The sequence below is a fragment of the Mangifera indica genome, chromosome 13 (genome assembly GCF_011075055.1).
Source record: "Mangifera indica cultivar Alphonso chromosome 13, CATAS_Mindica_2.1, whole genome shotgun sequence".
In the NCBI taxonomy this organism is placed as follows: domain Eukaryota; kingdom Viridiplantae; phylum Streptophyta; class Magnoliopsida; order Sapindales; family Anacardiaceae; genus Mangifera; species Mangifera indica.
The window spans coordinates 4,302,048-4,321,255 of NC_058149.1; the positions used below are offsets into that span (position 1 = coordinate 4,302,048).

The 19,208-nt window shown below is 34.5% G+C and overlaps 1 non-coding gene and 1 pseudogene across 1 annotated transcript; both read right to left on the bottom strand.

Moving 5' to 3' along the window:
• Positions 1 to 2,563: 2,563 nt before the first annotated feature.
• Positions 2,564 to 2,766, bottom strand: LOC123195369. The gene has a single exon (XR_006497438.1). It is a non-coding gene; the product is annotated as a U2 spliceosomal RNA (small nuclear RNA).
• Positions 2,767 to 4,218: 1,452 nt separating this feature from the next.
• Positions 4,219 to 4,354, bottom strand: LOC123195357 (annotated as a pseudogene).
• Between the last annotated feature and the right edge of the window lie 14,854 nt (positions 4,355 to 19,208).

Genomic DNA, 19,208 nt, shown 5'->3' on the forward strand with positions numbered 1-19,208 from the left:
GAACCAAAAGCATAATATATAAAACATACCAAGGATAATACCCTTTACCTTGTTTCAAGTCAATCTTTGCAAGTTGACTTCCTTCTCTTTATCTTGCTTCCTTTATCACCAAAACCACCTTAAATCAACACCAAAACACACTAACATAGTCATATAACATGTATCCAATATATATAAACATAGGTAAAGGGAAAGGAATGTGATCTTTTGGTTACCAAGGCTTCCAAAGTGCTTCTTTGTTTTCTTTTCTTATTTTGTCTTCCAAAACCCCTTCAATTCCTTCTATTTTCTTCACAAAACAAAAGAAAACAGCATGAAGAAGGCTGACTACTAGAATGGACGGGAGAAGATGATGGAAAAAGGCTTGAAGTTTCTTTTTTTGTCTTTTCTCTCTTTATATATATCCATACCTTTTGATATGGATTTATATATGCATATATATATATATATATATATATATATATATATATATATATATCTCTTTATCTTTTTGTCATTATTATATATATATATATACACATATAAATAAATAAATAAACACACACATACATATGAACATATATATATTTAAAATTGGAAATATCTTGAAATAGGGTGAAAAGACATAAATACCCCTAGAACGTATCTGAGGGTATTACATATGTGCAATGCAATAATGCTTGGACATTGAGAACATCTGATACTATTAACACTCTAAGAAACATTACTTGTTTCTTCAAACTCAAGTTCATCTATTGAAATATCTTTCAAATCATTACCACAATCAAATTCACCCTAATTCGAAGACATTAGGTTATTTGAGATAAATCAAGTGCGATATTGGAATAATCGGTTTTTAGTCTTGAAAAGTGTTTGGACTCAAAATATGAATCATTATATTTTGAGAATCAAAGTGTAATAATTGTGAGGTGTTTGGATGTGAAAAAAATTATGATGTTTAATTTCATTCGATTGGATAAGGATAAAGTCAAGTGGATATGTTGGCACATATAGGTTGTGCATGGTTAATGCACGAGCGTGCACTATCTTAGATTAATGTTCATCTATGGATCTTATCATATCTTAATATTTGGAAAATCACAAATTATACAAGATAGGATAAACATTGAGTTCATGATCATGCATCATAATGAATGGTCGTGTATATAAAGGGAAACAATTTCACAATTTCGAGAACCTTTTTCCCAATACATAAAGTCACGCTTGTAAAACTAAATAGCTTACCTATTCACAGATGTCTTAGTAGACTTTTTATGTTTGTTTGAGTCTTTATTTGTTCATGTTTTATGTGAATACTAAGGTGCAATCAGAGACTTGGATTGAAAGCAAAGATTAGCATATCCCAATGATCGAAAAAGAAGAAAGAACCACCCACATGGGTATGGTTTCGTGAAATCCTTATGGTTGTTTAGCCATGTTTTGGGATATGATGACTATAAACGAATCTCAATTGGGATTTATGGCTGGTTTTGTGGTTTTATTTGAAAAAACTTATATGTATATTTTGATTCATTGTCTGATATCAAGCCATAAATTCCCTATAATATATATGACAAGAAGATTATCTGGACAAACTCAATCTGGTTGATTTCTCAATGGATTAATGTTTTCCCTATAAACAACTTGCAAGTAGTTGGTAGAGTAGTATCGATTCAACCATTGATAGCAATCTGACAAGTGCATGGACTATGCAACGACTACAACATGTGTGCAAGAGACATGAGATAATTGAAATTTTTTACAATTGTAAGTCCTTTTTGTTAGATCAACAATACCAATCTTTTGCTTGAATCATGGACGTCATATTTGTGAATGTTAATTGGTTTGACAAGTATGTTACTTGATTTATGAATATGTCCAACAACTTTGTCCTTAAGCCAAGGTGTTCACAATTGAGAATGAGCATCTACACAAAAAAAAAAAAAATTGCAATTGGTAAACATATTAGACCGCAACATAATCAAAAGTAACAAGAGTTAGTATTTTGCTTACTAGGCTTTGTCTATTATAAAATCATTTCTGTAAAGTCCCCAAATAAATTTCAACAAATATGTTGATATGCAAACTATGAGTTCTGCACCAATGAAATAAAGTACTCAATGGCGTTAATCATCATGATATTGTGCCGAAGGTCACTAAAAAGAGCACACCCATCTATGGTGTCCAATGTTTGTTAAATAGCTAGTTGTGCCTAGATTAACCTCATAAATCCTCCACGTGGCACCATAAAAAACAAAGATGATACACTTTTGTAACTTTCCATAATTAGGGATATGTGTGATTTGTTTCAAATAGTAAAAACGAATCAAACGTTTGAAAATTATAGTTCAACTTAGTTTATAATTGTGCCATGATTTGGGCGAATTCTAAATTGAACAAAACCTTTCATTTTCTTTACATATATAAACCTTTAATCCTATAATAGTTTCTCAGTTTGAATCACAAAATTTTTTCCAAGCCATGTGCACACCCCTACACATTTGTTCTAGCACTAAATCCTGGATCTTTCCGCAATTTCAGCAAATTACAACTCAATCTCAAGGTAAAGATTTTGCTAGCTTTGGAGGGGCCCGGCAGGCCCTTACAGTAGTGCAACGCATGGGCGCTGCTTAAGGAACCCAATAGTAAGCTACCATGGTGGCTTTTCCCCCTGAAAAAATAGATTTAATATCATGTGAACCAATTGTCCACCGTCCGCTTATTAAATATTAAACTGATAAGAACAAATACTACACTTGATCGTGGCTATGAGGCCGAGGGAGGAATAAATCCCTTACCCTTCAGAAACTTGATTTATAGTAAGTTCCTCTCTATCTCCTCTCTTTCTTAACCCATGTGGTACTACAGTTCTCACTTCAAGCTCTTCTGCTGCTCATCAGGTGTATTAATGTAAACCTATAATCAGTCTTTAAATCGATTGTGAATGATAACACAAAGTTGAAATACACGTAATTCATGAACCATTTTGTTTAAGTTTGGATGTTTTTCACAGAACACAGCTATAGATATTAGAGATTCTAATATTGCTACTGCTAGTTGTACATTTGCTTGCATTAAATGATACACTTCTCGTGATAATACTTCTCTGTGTTACCCTTTAACTGCTCTGCGAGAAACTAAATGTCCGTATTTTGATGCAATCAATACGACATGGCCATTGATCAGCCACTTATTTTTGATGCAATCAATGTGACATGGCCATTGACTAGCCACTTACCTTGCTTGCTCCTATTGTGTGGTGGAGTCCTAATTTGAAAGGTAAAGTGACCTAAGTGCATGAGAAAGGATGCAAAATAACGTACTTATAAATCATAAGCATGTACACTATGAAGCACGACAAAGAGTTTCTGCGTATCTGAGACCCCTTAAAATTAGTACGAAATGTTTCGGAGGAATTATGAAAATATAAAAATTTTGAAAAACGTTTTAGGAAAAAGTGGTTTCTTTTTCTTATTTTTTAATTAATTAAAAATTGATTTTATGTTTCACTCTCTTTCATAATTTTAAACTCTAACTCTGAGTTTATCTCCTTTTCCCTTTGACACATAAGGCTTCTCTTATCTCTGATGTATTAAAACTCATCTCCTCTTTATTTTTGGCTTTCTTCAACTGTTAGTGAATACTTAAAAAATCAACTTCGTTTAGTTTGATAAATATTGTTTATTTGGTTAGTTGTTGAAAAATCAAGTTGGTTGAATGCACATCTTATTGTAACTAAAAAATTGTTATGTTTTACTATGTTTTTTAGAATAACATTTAATATTTATAAAAAATATCTTATATTTTACATATTTATACATTTCCTTGTTTACTATATATTTTTTGAAAATAAGTTTCTGTGCCATTGAAATAATCATTCTTTGTTAACAGCAGCTTCCAACTATCAAAAAGTTGGCAAGCTTTGGGGCAAACATTTTTATGGTAAAAGGAGACAATGCTTTTGAAAAAACTGTTGTTGCAAGAGCCAATATAAGCAAGAAGTGAAGCTGCAGGAATATGCTACTACGTGAAGCCAGTGCTCCTACAAGAAGTTCTAAATCTACCGTCGTGTAGGTTATGACTTAGCCTTCCACTGAAACGCCTTGGGGTTATCATAGCAACTTCTCTTTCTCTTCGTTTGTAAATGCTGACTCTCAAGAGAGAACAGTATGAACAGTATGACATACTAATATCAAACTCAGAAGAACCAGCCAAACGTTTGTAAACTGAATTGGTAGGAGCACCGCGAACAGTGTGGCATAGGCCCTCCCACTTGGGGAGACCTTTGAGTGGTGCACCTTCCAAGTGCAATGAGGGCCACCACCCTAGGCCATGGGTCTTCTTGATCACCCATCGACCCCGTCCAGGTAAGCATGTCGGTCTGTTATTGCAGCTCCTTATTTATATACTTACTGTCTAGTTATTTCTTTCTTTCTAAACTATGTGGGACTCCAAGCAATGAATAAACATGAGACACTTCAGTTTTATCTTTTCTTTGCGAAGATGGTCTGTGTCACAGTAAAAAACTCAAGTACAATTGAGTAATAAACCAAGATTAAACACATAATGATTCAGCAAATTATGACAAGCCTCTGCTAAGAATAAACCTTGTTATGAAAAGCAGAACTAGATGGAAATTCATGCAAATCTAAACACAAGAACAAGTTCACAGAACTTTTTATGATGTAAATTCTTTTACAGCGAAAGGCGAGCCTCAGTCCTTCCTCGTGAGCCAACGAACGCCGACCTCTACCAACAAGAAGGTGGATAGAGGCCCAAATGGCGGTGTCAAAGCAGAGGAAAATTCGAAATCAACAACAATCAACCGGGGGGTAAAAATTTAATTTTAGCCAAATTTTTTTGTGCACTTTTTGGAATTGAATTAAAGAGAGAAAGTTGAAACTAATTTAATGGAAAATTAATTGAAAATACCTTTGTATTAATTTTTTTTTTTATGTCGGAGAATTCATCCAATTTTGATAGACAAATAAATTTTATGAGATAATAACTCAATTAACAACAACGGTATCAATAAATAATTAAATAATTGTTACTTACTTTTTATTAATTAGGGGGATATAACTAAGATCTAAGTTAATGAGAAAAGATGGTTTAGTCCAATTTAAAAAAATATATATATTATTTAATTAATTTCTTATAATTAATTGTGTGATTGCTGAAAATGTAACGTGAAAGAGGTGAACCCACTGGTAATCGACGAACATAAAGTTGTCACTGCTAATATTCTCCCTGATGTCATTTCCCTTGAAGAGAGAGTATATCTGGATGGTGTGTGGTGGGAGTCAGTCGATGGTTTGCGCAAGGAAGAGTTACGGTTTTTATATAATTTGATTTAAATTATAAAATCAAATCAAATTACTTGAACATTATAGTTTAATTTAATTTATAAAATAATTTGATCTGAGTTTATAAATTTTAGATAAATGGTTTATGATTTAAGTTGTAGTTTGGATTGTTTCCAAACATAGCAAAACTGTAAACTTTATTTATATATATATATATATATATATATACACATATTTAACATAATTTTTTTTAATAAGCAATTAGATATACCACTTGTTTCTCCTATTTATTTTATTATTTTCTTTACATTTTTATTGTATATATATTTCATATTTTAGAAAACTATAACTCAACTATTATTTATTAAATACGATATATTTATAAATGAATTTTTTTTTTATAATATGTTCAAATCATAATCTATACCAAACCAAACCATATTATTTTAGTTTAGTTTAGTTTGCTTTAAAAAAAATTTTCAAACATTTTTTTATTAAAGTTTGGCTTGAAAAGTCTTTAAACCACATCAAACCAGATCGTACACATCCCTACCCAAAATAATCTCTCAATAACCTTTGTTTTAGTATACCTAACACACATGTATCCTTTAAGATGTTGGTTACAAAAACTGTGGTGGATAATAGGAAAAACGTTGGTAATAGCAATGTTGATTGCATTTTCCCAATGTGCAATAATAGATAGGTCATGAAGGCCACCAATGCACCTATGTAACCCCCTTGTAAACAAAGTTCATGTCTTTGTTTCTACCTTTCTACTAATATCAAACACCACCAAATAATTCTGATTATTACCATCTCTCCTTATAACTATAAAAAGTATCTCGTGGTACTTGTCTTTAAAAAATGTATCATTAATGCAAATCACGAAATGACAATATTCTCATAACATTTTTATTAAGCACCTTAAAATCATGAAAAAAAAACCAAAACCAATTAAACTCATTTGTCTTACTATGTGTCAACGTGTTAGGATTATGTAATTCAAGGTTATAACATTACTCTAGTAAAAATATAAAAGACTCCTCTCGTGAAACTCTTAGTGCATTTAAAGTCCAAGTCTCGACACACCAGACTTGTGTGTTGGACCCTTAGGTGTTTGTACTAAGGTTAGTGCCCTAGAGTCAATTCCTATGATAATACAAGTTTATTAATAAAGGTCACATTTGTAATTTATTATGACATTCTTTATCTATAAAACATATTAATATATGTTTAGATAATATCCTAAGAATAGTTTAATAGTGAAAAAAGGGATCAATGTTTAGCACCTAATTATGAGAACCCTATGTGTGCAATAGGTGGTTGTTCTTAAAACGTCTATAACTATGATTTTTTTTTTACCAAGGGTATGAGTAATAGTGATAGAGTTATCATAATGTTGAACGATCTCATCGAAAGTGATAATAGTTCTCGCGTGTCAAAATTGTTTGTTGACGACTTGGTACAACACATAGATGTACGTTATAGACTGTTTACCAGATTGACCCACAAAGAAAATTTCATATGGATTATTGCTCCAGTGTTTATGAAAAATATCCACTTAGTTAACGGAGATACATGTGATTAGATATGTTAATTAGATCAGGTTGGCCTACGACCTTACCTAAAGCATGGAAAATGACACAGCTTAGAAGGGCACGACCCACTATTGTAGCAAGTTGTGCTAGGGGCCAGTTTGACTCGACCTATAACCGTTCACAAAATAAATTTAAAAAAATATCTTTAAGGTTGCAGTAACGATTAGGCCATGCTAGCAGCCTTCAACGACTACTGGCCAGACCATTAGTCGTTGGAGGTTTTAAATTTTTTTTTTTTCCTTTTTTTTCTATATAAAATTACTCTCCCCACTATCTAAACCATACACATCCAACCTAATTTCTCAATCTCTCATTCTCTCTTTACATTCGTTTTTTGAATCCCTTTCACATTCAACATTTTGTTTATTTAATTTTAATATTTCAATAATTAATTTTTCTCTACATTGTATCCATTCAATTTTTGTATTAACTTTTTAGAATGTAGCCCATACCAAGCTTGTAGAAAAACTTAGTTTTCCTACATTTAAACACTCTGGGCCTTATAAACTCCAATGGTTGAATAACTGTGGAGATATTAAGGTGAATAAACAAATGATGGTGGCTTTATCTGTGGGTAGGTATCAAGATCAGGTTTTGTGTGATGTAGTACTCATACATGCCAATCATATTTTCTTGGGTAGGTCGTGGCAATATGATAGAAAAGTGACATATGCTAGGTTTAAAAATAGGTATTTCTTCATGATGAATAATAAGTTAATAACCCTTGTACCTTTGTCACCAAAACAAGTTTATGATAATCAAGTGAGGAGAAGAGAGATGTTTGATGAAAAGAAAGAAAGTGAGAGTGAGAAGAAAAGAGAAAATTTGAGTGAGGAAGAGAAAAGAGAAAGTGGGACCGAAAAGAAGAGAAAAGAAAAGAAAAGTGAGAAATTCGACATTGAGAAAGAAGAGGGAGAGCCAAAAAATGAGCGGGAAAAAAGAGCTTTTATGCAAAAGCGAGTGATATGAAGGTAGCCTTTATGATTAAATAATATTTATTATTGTTGGTCCACAAAGAATAATTTTTGTTTTCCACTAACGTTGACCATTCTCTTCCTTGTGTGTTTGTTTCTCTTTTGCATGAGTTGAAGACATATTCCTTAAGAAGATTTTAGATGAATTGCTACCAATTTGTGGGATTGAGCACTAGATTAATTTCATATCTAGAGTGATGACATCTAATCTCCCAACCTATAGAAGTAATCCTGAAGAGACAAAAGAGCTTTAGAGGCAAGTGGAAGAGCTATTGAAGAAAGGATACGTAAGGGAAAACATGAGTCCATGTGCAGGATGTACGTTGACTACCAAGTCATCAATAAAATAACTGTAAAGTATCACTATTTCATACCTAGGCTAGATGATATGCTTGATGAATTACATGGATCATGTATCTTTTCAAAAATTGATTTAAAAAGTGGATATCATCAAATTAGGATGAAAGAAAGTGATGAATGGAAAACTGTCTTTAAAACCAAACATGGCTTATATGAGTGGTTGGTAATGCCATTTGGTTACTAACGTACCTAATATGTTTATGAGGTTAATGAACCATGTCTTGAGTGCATTTATAAGGAAGTTTGTAATCATCTATTTTGATGATATACTCATTTATAGTCGTAGTATAGATGAGCATAAATGACACGTGTGTGATGTTTTGCTTGTGCTTAGGAAATAAAGATTGTTTGGTAATCTTAAGAAGTGTTCTTTTCGCACTGACCAGGTTGTGATCCTAGGATTTGTGGTCTCATCTAAAGGGATTAAAATAGATGAGGAGAAGGTCAAGGCTATTCGAGAATGGTCGAAATTTACTTCCATTACTAAGGTTAGGAGTTTCTGTGGTCTAGCTAGTTTCTATAGGAGATTTGTGCAAGACTTTAGTACACTAGTTGTACCATTAACTGAAATAATTAAAAAGAATGTAAGGTTTAAGTAGGGTGAGGAACAAGAACATGCATTTGCTTTGATTAAAGATAAGTTAAGTACTACACCTTTACTTCTTTTACCTGATTTTTCTAAATTGTTCAAAGTTGAGTGTAATGCTTCAAGTATAAGCATTGATGCTATTTAGATTGAGGAAACAAGCCCATAGTATTTTTCAGTGAGAAACTCAATGGGGCTACCTTGAAGTACCCTACTTATGATAAGAAGTTTTATGCTTTAGTAAAGGCATTGGAGACACGACAACATTACCTTTTGCCATATGAGTTCGTCATCCAAACAAGTCATGCGTCCTTAAAACATTTAAAGGGACAAGGTATGTTGAATAAGAGACATGCCAAGTGAGTTGAATTCATAGAAAAATTTCCTTATATCATCAATTACAAGCAAGGTAAGGAAAATGTTGTGGCAGATGCATCATCACACAGGTATACTCTAATCTCAACTTTAGGTACTAAGTTGCTTAGGTTTGAGTATATCAAGGATTTGTATGTGACTAATGTAGCTTTTTCAGTATTTATGATGCTTTTGAGAAAGTTGCATTTGGTAAGTTTTATAGGCATAATGGATGTTAGGGGTGGATTTGAGCCGAGCCTGCTCGAGTTCAAAATCGAGATCGATTCGATCAAGCCTGAAATGAGCTAGATATTAACGAGCTCAACCTTCAGTATTCAGAGAAACCGAGCTCGAGCCTGAGCATGAACTGTAAGCGGAGCAGCTCGTCAAGGCTCGTGAGCTGAGCGCTTGACTAAGCTAATGAGCTTATCAGCTTGTCTAGGCTCATGATCTGATCAGCTCGTCTAGGCTCACGAGTGGAGCAGCTCGTATCGACTTGTGAGTCGAGTAGCTTGACTCAACTCGCAAGCCGATTCTTATTTAACCAAAAACGGTGTAGTTTTTGGTTAAATGAAAAGGGAACAAAATTTGCTTCCTTTCTTTCACTTGTTTTTGTTTCTTCAGTTGCGTAACTCTTCTCCAATAACTGCTCTCCAGTTCTAGTTCCAGAGTACAGCTTAGCCCTCTTCAATCTTAAGTTCTGACCTAGTTTCTCCGTTGACAAAGGTTTCTCAAGGTGAAATGGTTCGATTCAAGTGTTCTCATGTGCCAATACAAGATTTGTCCAGTGATGGGGATTTCGACAGTGAGAAGTTTGACGACGACGACGACGGTGACATTGACGACACAAATATATTTTAGGTTTGTGTTTTTCCATTTTTTTCACTTTCAATTTGTTAATTTTTGCCTTAAATTGATTGAACCCTAACTTTGGAATTAGGGTTTCTGAATTGAGGGTTTCTTTGTTGTATCACGAATTTTATTTGCCTAGGGGTTCAGATAAATGTCCATATGTGGTTTTGTTATCTTTCATTAGTTCTATCTATGGATTCTTTGCATAAGCAAAAGAGTGGGTAGTATACTGTCCTGTTAAAAATACTAATTACCTATTTGGTCGATTAAGATTTTCACAAATGATTGCAACTTGTTCCATTGCCTTGATGTCAGAGTTATTGATATTGGCAAGTTACTGAATCAATATAAAGAAGCCTTATAAATTTTGTTATTGATATTGGCAAGTATATTGTCCTGTTAAAAGTACTAATTACCTACTTGGTCGATTAAGATTTTCACAAATGATTGCAATTTGTTACATTGCCTTGATGTCAGAGTTACTAATATTGGCAAGTTACTGAATCAATATAAAAATACTACAATGAAGCTTTATAAATTTTGTTTTGAATTTTGGAAATTGTCCTTTAACTAGTGATGGTCAATAATTTTTTATTGCACTAAATTCATGAGTAATAATGTGCTGTTATGATGAATGTTTGTTGTTTTCTTTGTAGGTATGTTCAATTTAATGTTTAGTGTTCTTTTTAAAGTTTAGGTTTAAGGTCAGTGTTTGGTATGTGAAACTTGTGTTTAAATTAAGTAGTTTAAGGGATACATTTAAAATAAAAGAGGATATGACCAAGTCAAATCACGGAACTTTGATACTAGTTATTCTGTTTTTACTAGCGGGTTAGGTTTATCTATTTATGGAGACTGATTAGGTGGGAGGACATGAGTGAGATACAGTTGCAAAATCTCTTTCTGTTATAATACTAGAGATGAATGATGAGTTTTTATTTGCAAAACGAAACTTATCTTTCTGATCTGTTTATACTTGCTTGTCCATTTTTCTTTATCCTTGGTATAAACATGCCCTTACTTAAGTTTAGAAGTTAATCTGATTTCTAAATTTTGAGCCCTGGAAAATTTGCAATTTCAAATTTTAGATTAGTACTTGTATATTTTATTGTTTAATGTGATGCAATGCATGGTATCTTGAATTTGGACCTTTATACTATTATGTTGCTTTCTTTGACTAACTGTTGGCATGTGATTGTGATGTAGAATATGACGTCAAGAAGAGTAGAACCATTTGGAGCAAGTTGAGCTTCATCGCAAGCATCTACTGTAAGCATGATGGCTTCTTCTGTATTTGCATCATTAAAAGAAAATCGGTGCAAATTAAAGCACCTATACTTATTGAAACGGTTGGAATTGATGATGTGGATATTGATTTAGCTGCAATAGGAGATTTTGATGTCTCAGCTTCAAGTGAAAAAGCCGAAGCAACTGAACGTCGTGAAAGACAAACAGAAGCACCACCTTCTGTTATTCCATCTACTAAGAGGCGGAAAACATCAGCTGTTTGGGAGTGTTTTTATGAAGATATTTTTGTTACTATTGGAGATGCTACATATGCGGTTTGCAAGTATTGCCAGAAAAAGATGAAATTGCAAAAGACCAAGGCTACTTCCCATTTGACACGACATATGGGTCAATGTATTGAAAGGAAGAAAGCAATGGGAAAGGACTTAGTCGTGGGGGGACAAACTATTTTGGGTTTTGAGCGTTCAACCTTAGGGTTACCTACTCTAACTATGGTGAAAACAAAGACGAATTATGAGCATCCCAAGGTTAGTTTGAGTTCAATTAATAATGTCTATTATTATTTTTTGGTAAATAATAAATTTATACCAAGGAGAAAAGGATATACAATGGCATATCTAAGACAAAACCCTTAGAAAGCCAATCACAAGCATACCTAGGACACACCCCTAGGTTATGCCGAATCAAACACCCATAAACCAACTTTGAACAAAGCACATGGCATCAACATAAACCTAAAACAAAACACATTACAAGTCAACATCACCCTACGACTATTCAAAAATTATATGAGGTATACCCCAATTGTTTGCAATTAACACATTTTCACTAGTCTTGTTAACCTTTTTCAAGCAAGATACTCTAACTCTAACACAATCTTGGATAAGCATTATAACTCTTTCCCTTGGTAATCCACCTCTTCCAAAGCAAATGTCATTCCTAGCCTTCCAAATGTGGTAGACGGTTGCCCCAAAGCATAGCTTACTCAAAATATTTTTGAAGCTATTCTCCTTCCATTTTTTGGCTAATTCCGCAATCAATGAATCCTACGAACTGGAAATGAGTTGTTGATGGCAAAAATTAAGCATTCCATTCCAGATTTGGGTGCTAAAAGTACACCTAAAAAATAGGTGATCCATGCTTTCCGGATCCTCATTGCACAAAGGGCATACATTGTGGGATATAAGGCCGTTTCTTACTAACTTGTCCCTTGTCATTAGTTTACCTCTAATACCCAGCCATACAATGAAAGAGTGTTTTAGGAAGTGCCTTTTAAACCATACAAGATTGTGCCAAATAACCTTGACTTTCCTACTTCTCATTACCTCCCATGCCGATTTGATAGAGAATATGCCATTAGTATTAAGGGACCATATTAAAGAATCCTCACCTCTCATTGGGCAGCAAGGGAGAGCTTCCTTTATCTCCATAAGGTGGCAAGAATTAGCCACTGGCCATTTCCACCCATGCTCATCAATGACTTCACTTACTAAAGCATTCTTAGGGATTCCCGAATCATAGATAACCTGGGTACCATACTTATCCAATAACGGTCCAAAGGGGTACCAATTATCAAGCCAAAGAAAAGTGTTTTCCCCATTGCCAATGATTTTCTTGAACTTAGTCTTCATTTGTTCCCTAAGGCCGAGAATCTTCCTCCAAACCCATGAGCTTTCATTATTCGGTTTGATCTCCCAAAAACATTTACCTCTAAGCTTGTTTGCCTTAATCCATTCCACCCAAAGTGAATTCCCTTTATCAAGGAGGATTTTCCACACATTCTTAATGATGGCAGCCTTATTCCAAGCTTTGCACCTCATAATGCCAAGACCACCCTCCACTTTAGAAACATATACCTCATCCCAAGCAACTTTAGCCTTTTTCCCATCCATAGAAGCACCACTCCAAAGAAAGTTCCTTAAAATTCCATCAATCTCCTTATGAACACTTGAAAGAAGAATAAAAATAGATGACCAATACACTTGAATGCTAAATAGGACAACCTTGATAAGTAAAAGTCTACCCGCATAAGATAAGAATTTGTTATGCCAAGAAGAAATTCTCCCAACAATCTTATGAATGAGTAGCTTGCAATCACTTCTTTTAAGCTTTGAAGAAGTTATTGGTACCCCTAGATACTTGAAAGGCAATTCTCCCATCTCTATATTGATGAAATCCGAGAGTTTGATCTTCTCCTCTTGGGGAATCCCGGAGAGGTATATGTTGCTTTTGTTGCAATTCATTTGGGGTCCGGACCATTCATGAAAAAGAATTAAGGATCTTTTCATGAGAGCAATAGAATCAACATCTGCCCTACAAAACAAGATAAGGTCATCGGCAAAGCACAAATGAATTAAATTGTTCTTCTTACATTTCCAATGATGACCAAAAGAAGGAATGTTCTTGAGTTCTCCAAGCATGCAGGAAAGGATTTCCATTGCCATGACAAATAGGTAAGGGGATAACGGGTCCTCTTGTCTAAGACCATGAGAGCTCTTGAAGAATCCCACCAATTCACCATTTATTCCCAAGGAGAAAGAAAGAGTTGTGATGCAACTTCTAATCTAACCAATGAATTTTCCATGAAAGCCAATTGCTTCAAGGATAGCAAGGATGAAGTCCCAATGAACCGTGTCATATGCCTTCAAAAGAACAATCTTCATAGCACACTTCTTGTCTTTGCTCATTCTATGGTAATTATGCATGAGGTCTTGACACAACATTATGTTCTCTCCAATGCATCGTCCTCCCACAAATGCTCCTTGGGCTTTATCAATGAAATTCGGGAGAATGACTTTGAGCCGATTTGCAAGGATCTTAGAAATGCATTTGTAGATGGTATTACAACAAGCTATCGACCTATAATCCTTACACCTTGAAGAGTTAGCAACCTTAGAGACAAGAGCTAAGATAGTACAATTTACCTCTTTAAGTAGATGGCCCGAAGAAAAAAAGTGCTGGATAGCGTTAACCACATCACTCCCCACAATCTCCCAAGCAACTTTAAAGAAGAAAGCACCATACCCATCCAGCCCCGAAGCTTTATTGTTGTCTATGGCAAAAATGATGGATTTGATTTCCTCCTCCTCCACTTCCTTGATCATGTTCTCCTTTTCTTGAAGCTCTAATTGGAAATTTAGCAGCCTTCGAATTTCCTCAACATTAGAATTGCATGAATCCGAGGAGTTGAGGACTTTCTTGAAATAGCTAACTAATTCCTTCTTTACATCTTCCATATTACTCACAAAGGTCCCATCATCTAGGCACACACCATTGATAGAGTTCCCACTCCTACGAGCTTTGATGCATTTGAAGAAAAATTTTGTATTTTGATCTCCTTCTTGAAGCCAATGAACTTTAGCTTTTTGGCAGGCTAGAGATTCTTCAGCTCCACAAAGACTTGTGTAGTTCTCCAACCAAACCTTTTCTTCCTTAGCTAAGTCTTTATTTAATGGGTTGCTTTGGAGTCTATTTTGAACATTCTTCAGCCTATCTTTTGCTTCTTCCACCTTTTCTGAAATTCTCCAAAACCCCTCCCTATTTAGCCTCCTTAAATCTCCTTTTAATCTCTTAAGCTTGCTAATGAGATTATACATAGGGCTGCCTTCAATGTCCTCTTTCCAAGCCTCCTTCACTATATTAAGGAAACTTTTATGAGTTGCCCACATGTTGTAGAATTTAAATGGGACCTTCCTTCTTTTTTCACAACCTCCATAAGTCACAATACAAGGGGAATGGTCAGAGATGGAAGGGTTGAGAAAGTTGGCTAAGGATTCCTCAAAAGCATCTTTCCAATGTTCATTTACTAGGGCTCTATCCAACTTGCAAGCTATCTTCTTATGTCCTTCACTACAATTACTCCAAGTGAGCTGATTTCCCATATACCGAAGATCATCTAGGTTTGCTTCCCCACAACACTTGTTTAAGTCATCACAATAAGTATCTCCCCATGACACCCCTCCAATTTTCTCATTCAGACCCCTAATTGTATTGAAGTCGCCCATAATTAGCCACGGTTTCTTCCCCATCTGATTAGAGAACCTAATTATTTCCTTCCATAGCCTTCTTCTTTCCAATGGTTGGTTATGCCCGTAGACTATAGTTACAGCTATAAGAATGTTCTCCTTTACTAACCAAGCCTCCCCATGAATGAATTGAAGGTTTTTCTCTATAACATTCAATCTGATGGTTTCCTTATTCCATCCTAACCAAATTCTCCCATTAGGGTGCATATCATTATTATTAGCATACTCCCACTCATTCCAAATTTTACCATTCACTCTACTTAAGTTATCATTCCCCACTTTAGTTTCCAGCACAGCCATTAATTCAATGTTATTATACTTGATGAAGTGTCTTACCTCCCTTTGCTTGATAGGAGCATTGAGGCCCCTAATATTGTCTATTATTACTATGAAATTGTTATGAAATTAATTGATAGAACTTAAGGTCGTAATATACAACTGCAAATAGGTATTTTCAAGAAGGATTCCCAATGGCACTTGTTATGTAGCTGAGTCCTTTTGGAGACCAAAACTCAAGAGGAATGCCATACAATCTAACCCAAATAGCCACCTTCTTTACATCATTGATCATCATGGGAAGGTTTGTAGTCCATTTCCTAATAATGAAAGGTTGTCCACCAATAGTTAGTTGTCCTACTTCCACCACTCTAGAAACTCCATCCATATCTTGGAATTTAAGAATAAAGACTCCTTGGCCAGAGGTCATAACCTCACTAAGGCCATAGGAAGCCCATATTTTCTCAAGTGTTCTTTTAACAGTCAAGAATGGAGGTCTTTTGCCAAGGAAAAAACCAACCGCACAGGTTCTCCATTTTGCAGCACCCTCTTCCGCAATTTCTAGTGGAGGAGCAACACACACACGCCCCTTTCCATCTCTTCCTTTAGGCTCAAAATATTCCAACTTAGCACATGACTTCTTTGGGGAGAAAAGGGAGCTCCAAGAAGCCTTATTATCCTTTTCACCAACGGAATCCAAGGAAGCTTCAGTAGTCTTTTCCAAACCAGAAGAAGACATACTAAAAAAGGTAATGGATGATTGAGGAAATAGGGAGGGAGGAAAAAAAAAAAGGATGAGGATTGACTAACTGAAACTATGAAAAACAACCTGTAAAAACAGAGCAGACCAAAGGCACATCAAACTAAACTATCCCGAAAAAGGAAAGGGGAAAACTGTCACGAAAATAAAAACAGTATGCATCAAAGAGGAAATAGTGCAAACCACAAGCAACAGCTTCAAAATTTGAATTTCAGGAGAGAAGGAAAACCAGCAACACCAAACAAGCTACAAAGCTTAAATGGAAAAGAAAAAAACACCGGAAATGAAAAACAAATAACCGAAACTGGGTTGAGTTTGACACCGGAAACCTTAAAAGAGACATGCACTAGAAAAAGCACCTTCAAAATAAGAATAAAGAGACTCCAAAGCAATCACCATTTGAAAGAAAGAAAGAGAGATTAAAGCAGCAACCGGAGGAGGCGGAGGAGTCGGTGACCTTGGTCACCGGACCGGAGGATAGAACTTAAGGGATACCAATACAGCTGAGAATGAAGGACACAAAACTAAATGGAGAAGGAAAATAGGAAAGGTGTTTAAAAATATTTGATGATATAACAAAATTAATTTCTGGGTCGTAATATACAACTGCAAATAGGTATTTTCAAGAAGTGTTTAAGATAAAAAAGATCCTTAAAGAGCAAGAATTTGATGAAGATTATTCTATATTAATGATGGTGCGAGTAATGTCAGAAAAATTTAACAAATATTAGGATGAGGTGAATTTTCTTATGGCAATTGCTAGCATCATGGATCTCAGGTAACTAATTTACAATTGATTAGGTTTATTATAATATATAAGTATATAAAGAACATGTTTCTAACTAATTAGTTTGCTTGTGATGATTTCAGGATAAAGTTTCTTATGATTACTTTGGCATTTCCCATTTTATATGGGGAAGAAAATGCCCCTGTAGAGATAGAAAATATCAAAAGAACATTAGAAAAATTATACAAAGAATATGTTGACATGTTATCATCAGGAAATTCATCAATTGTATTTACACATTCACAACATTAGCTAAAGACCCAACAAGCACCATTAAGTACATCAGGTACATTATATCATTGTCATTAAATGAAACTTTATAATATATCATAAGTTCTAACATTTAACTTATAGGTAAATCATCAAGCTCTCAATATTCAGAGAGTAGACATTATGGTCCTGGATATAGTTGGCTACGTTTGAAGGATCATAAAGAGAAAACATACTCAGAAGAAACCATGAAGTCTAAGTTAGAAATGTATCTGGAAGGACGTAGTGTTGAGATACCTGATGATGTCAACTCAAGCAACTTTAATGTGTTTCACTGGTGGAGGGACAATCAATATAAGTATAAAGTACTTTCACAAATGGCAATCGATTCTTAGCAATTCCTATTACAACAGTGGCTTCGGAGAGTACATTTAGTGTTGGTAATAGAGTGATTGACACGTACAAGTCATCTCTATCGTTAGAAATAGTCAATATGCTTATGTGTGGAGCCGATTGGATGAGAACACGTTATAATATTAAGAAACAAGATGAGGTAGTCAATTACTTATCACAACTACATGATCTCTAAATTGATTTTTCATTTAACTATTGGCAGTATGATTAATAGCTTTCATTCATTTTTAATTTCTTGAAGATGGAAGGTGAAAACTAGATTGCTGAGCTTATCTTGCCAGATAAATAGAGATATAAAGTAACATAATGTTTAATAACATTTAATTCTTAATTGTTGTTGTTTTTATAATGTTTAATAGTTGAGTAACTTTGAGGGTGTATGTGACGTTGTTTTTTTATCTTAATAAACTCCAGTTGGGTTTAATAGCATTTATGAACTTTTTTGCACCTATATTGTTGGAAGCAGCCCAGATTTTATACTAAGCCATAAGCCATAAATGTTAGCAGCTACGGATATGATTTCTCTATCCAAGCCCACCAACTAAAGAACCACTAAGCTAATAAGACAACACTAGCTCACATTTTATTTTCAAACTCTTTCTCTCTTTAAAAAATAATGCTCTCCCTTCTCTCTAAAACCTCATACTCCTCATCTTTTTCCTTGTAGTTCATTCACCCCATTATTCTCGGCTGGGTTGGTGTCCCTTCAGGTACCAACCTTTGGTCCGGTGACCTCCTGATCACTGGCTCCTCCACCACTCTCTGGTTGTTCCTTTAAACTCATGTTTCTTCATTCTATGGCGTTTGTGTTAGTGTTTTAAGTTTCTGTTTCCTTTTGTTGATCATTCAAGTTTTATTTTCGTTTCAAACTCCTTTCCAGTTTTGATAATCTGTTCTTTAGTTCCCTTATTCCGTTTCAAACTCATCTCTGTGGTGTTTTCTTTGTTGTGTTATTGTTGCTTCTTTCTCCCGCCCTTGAAATTTGAATTTTGGTGTTGTGTTCTAATGCGAACCTTGACGATTTGTCGCAAGACCCAACACTCAAGAAGATATTTTTCCCAGGATTGAATCAGTTTCGTCACGTAATTAAACCTTGACCCGAATCGATATGGATTCGAATGAACCTTGGTATTGAGAATGGTGAACGCCACAAGACAAGCTTGATAAGTTCAGAGATTGTAAACTCAATAGTAAGCAAGCTATTTGTGAAAAATCAGTAAAAAGTTTTTTTTCATCATGAAATGTTTTGTTTTTATAGTGCAATGCCAACTTAACCCTAACTACTCATAACCCAATGGACTTTCAAACTTCCCAAGCCCATTACCTAAGTAACTACCCAAAGCACTAATTAAATTAAAAGAAAAGATGTCACTTGGGCTCAATAAAGTCTAGCCCAATCACAAACAAGATCAAAATCATAAAACTAAAAATCCTAAATACGAACTGAAATGACGTTATTTGGGCCTCCAACTTGAGTTC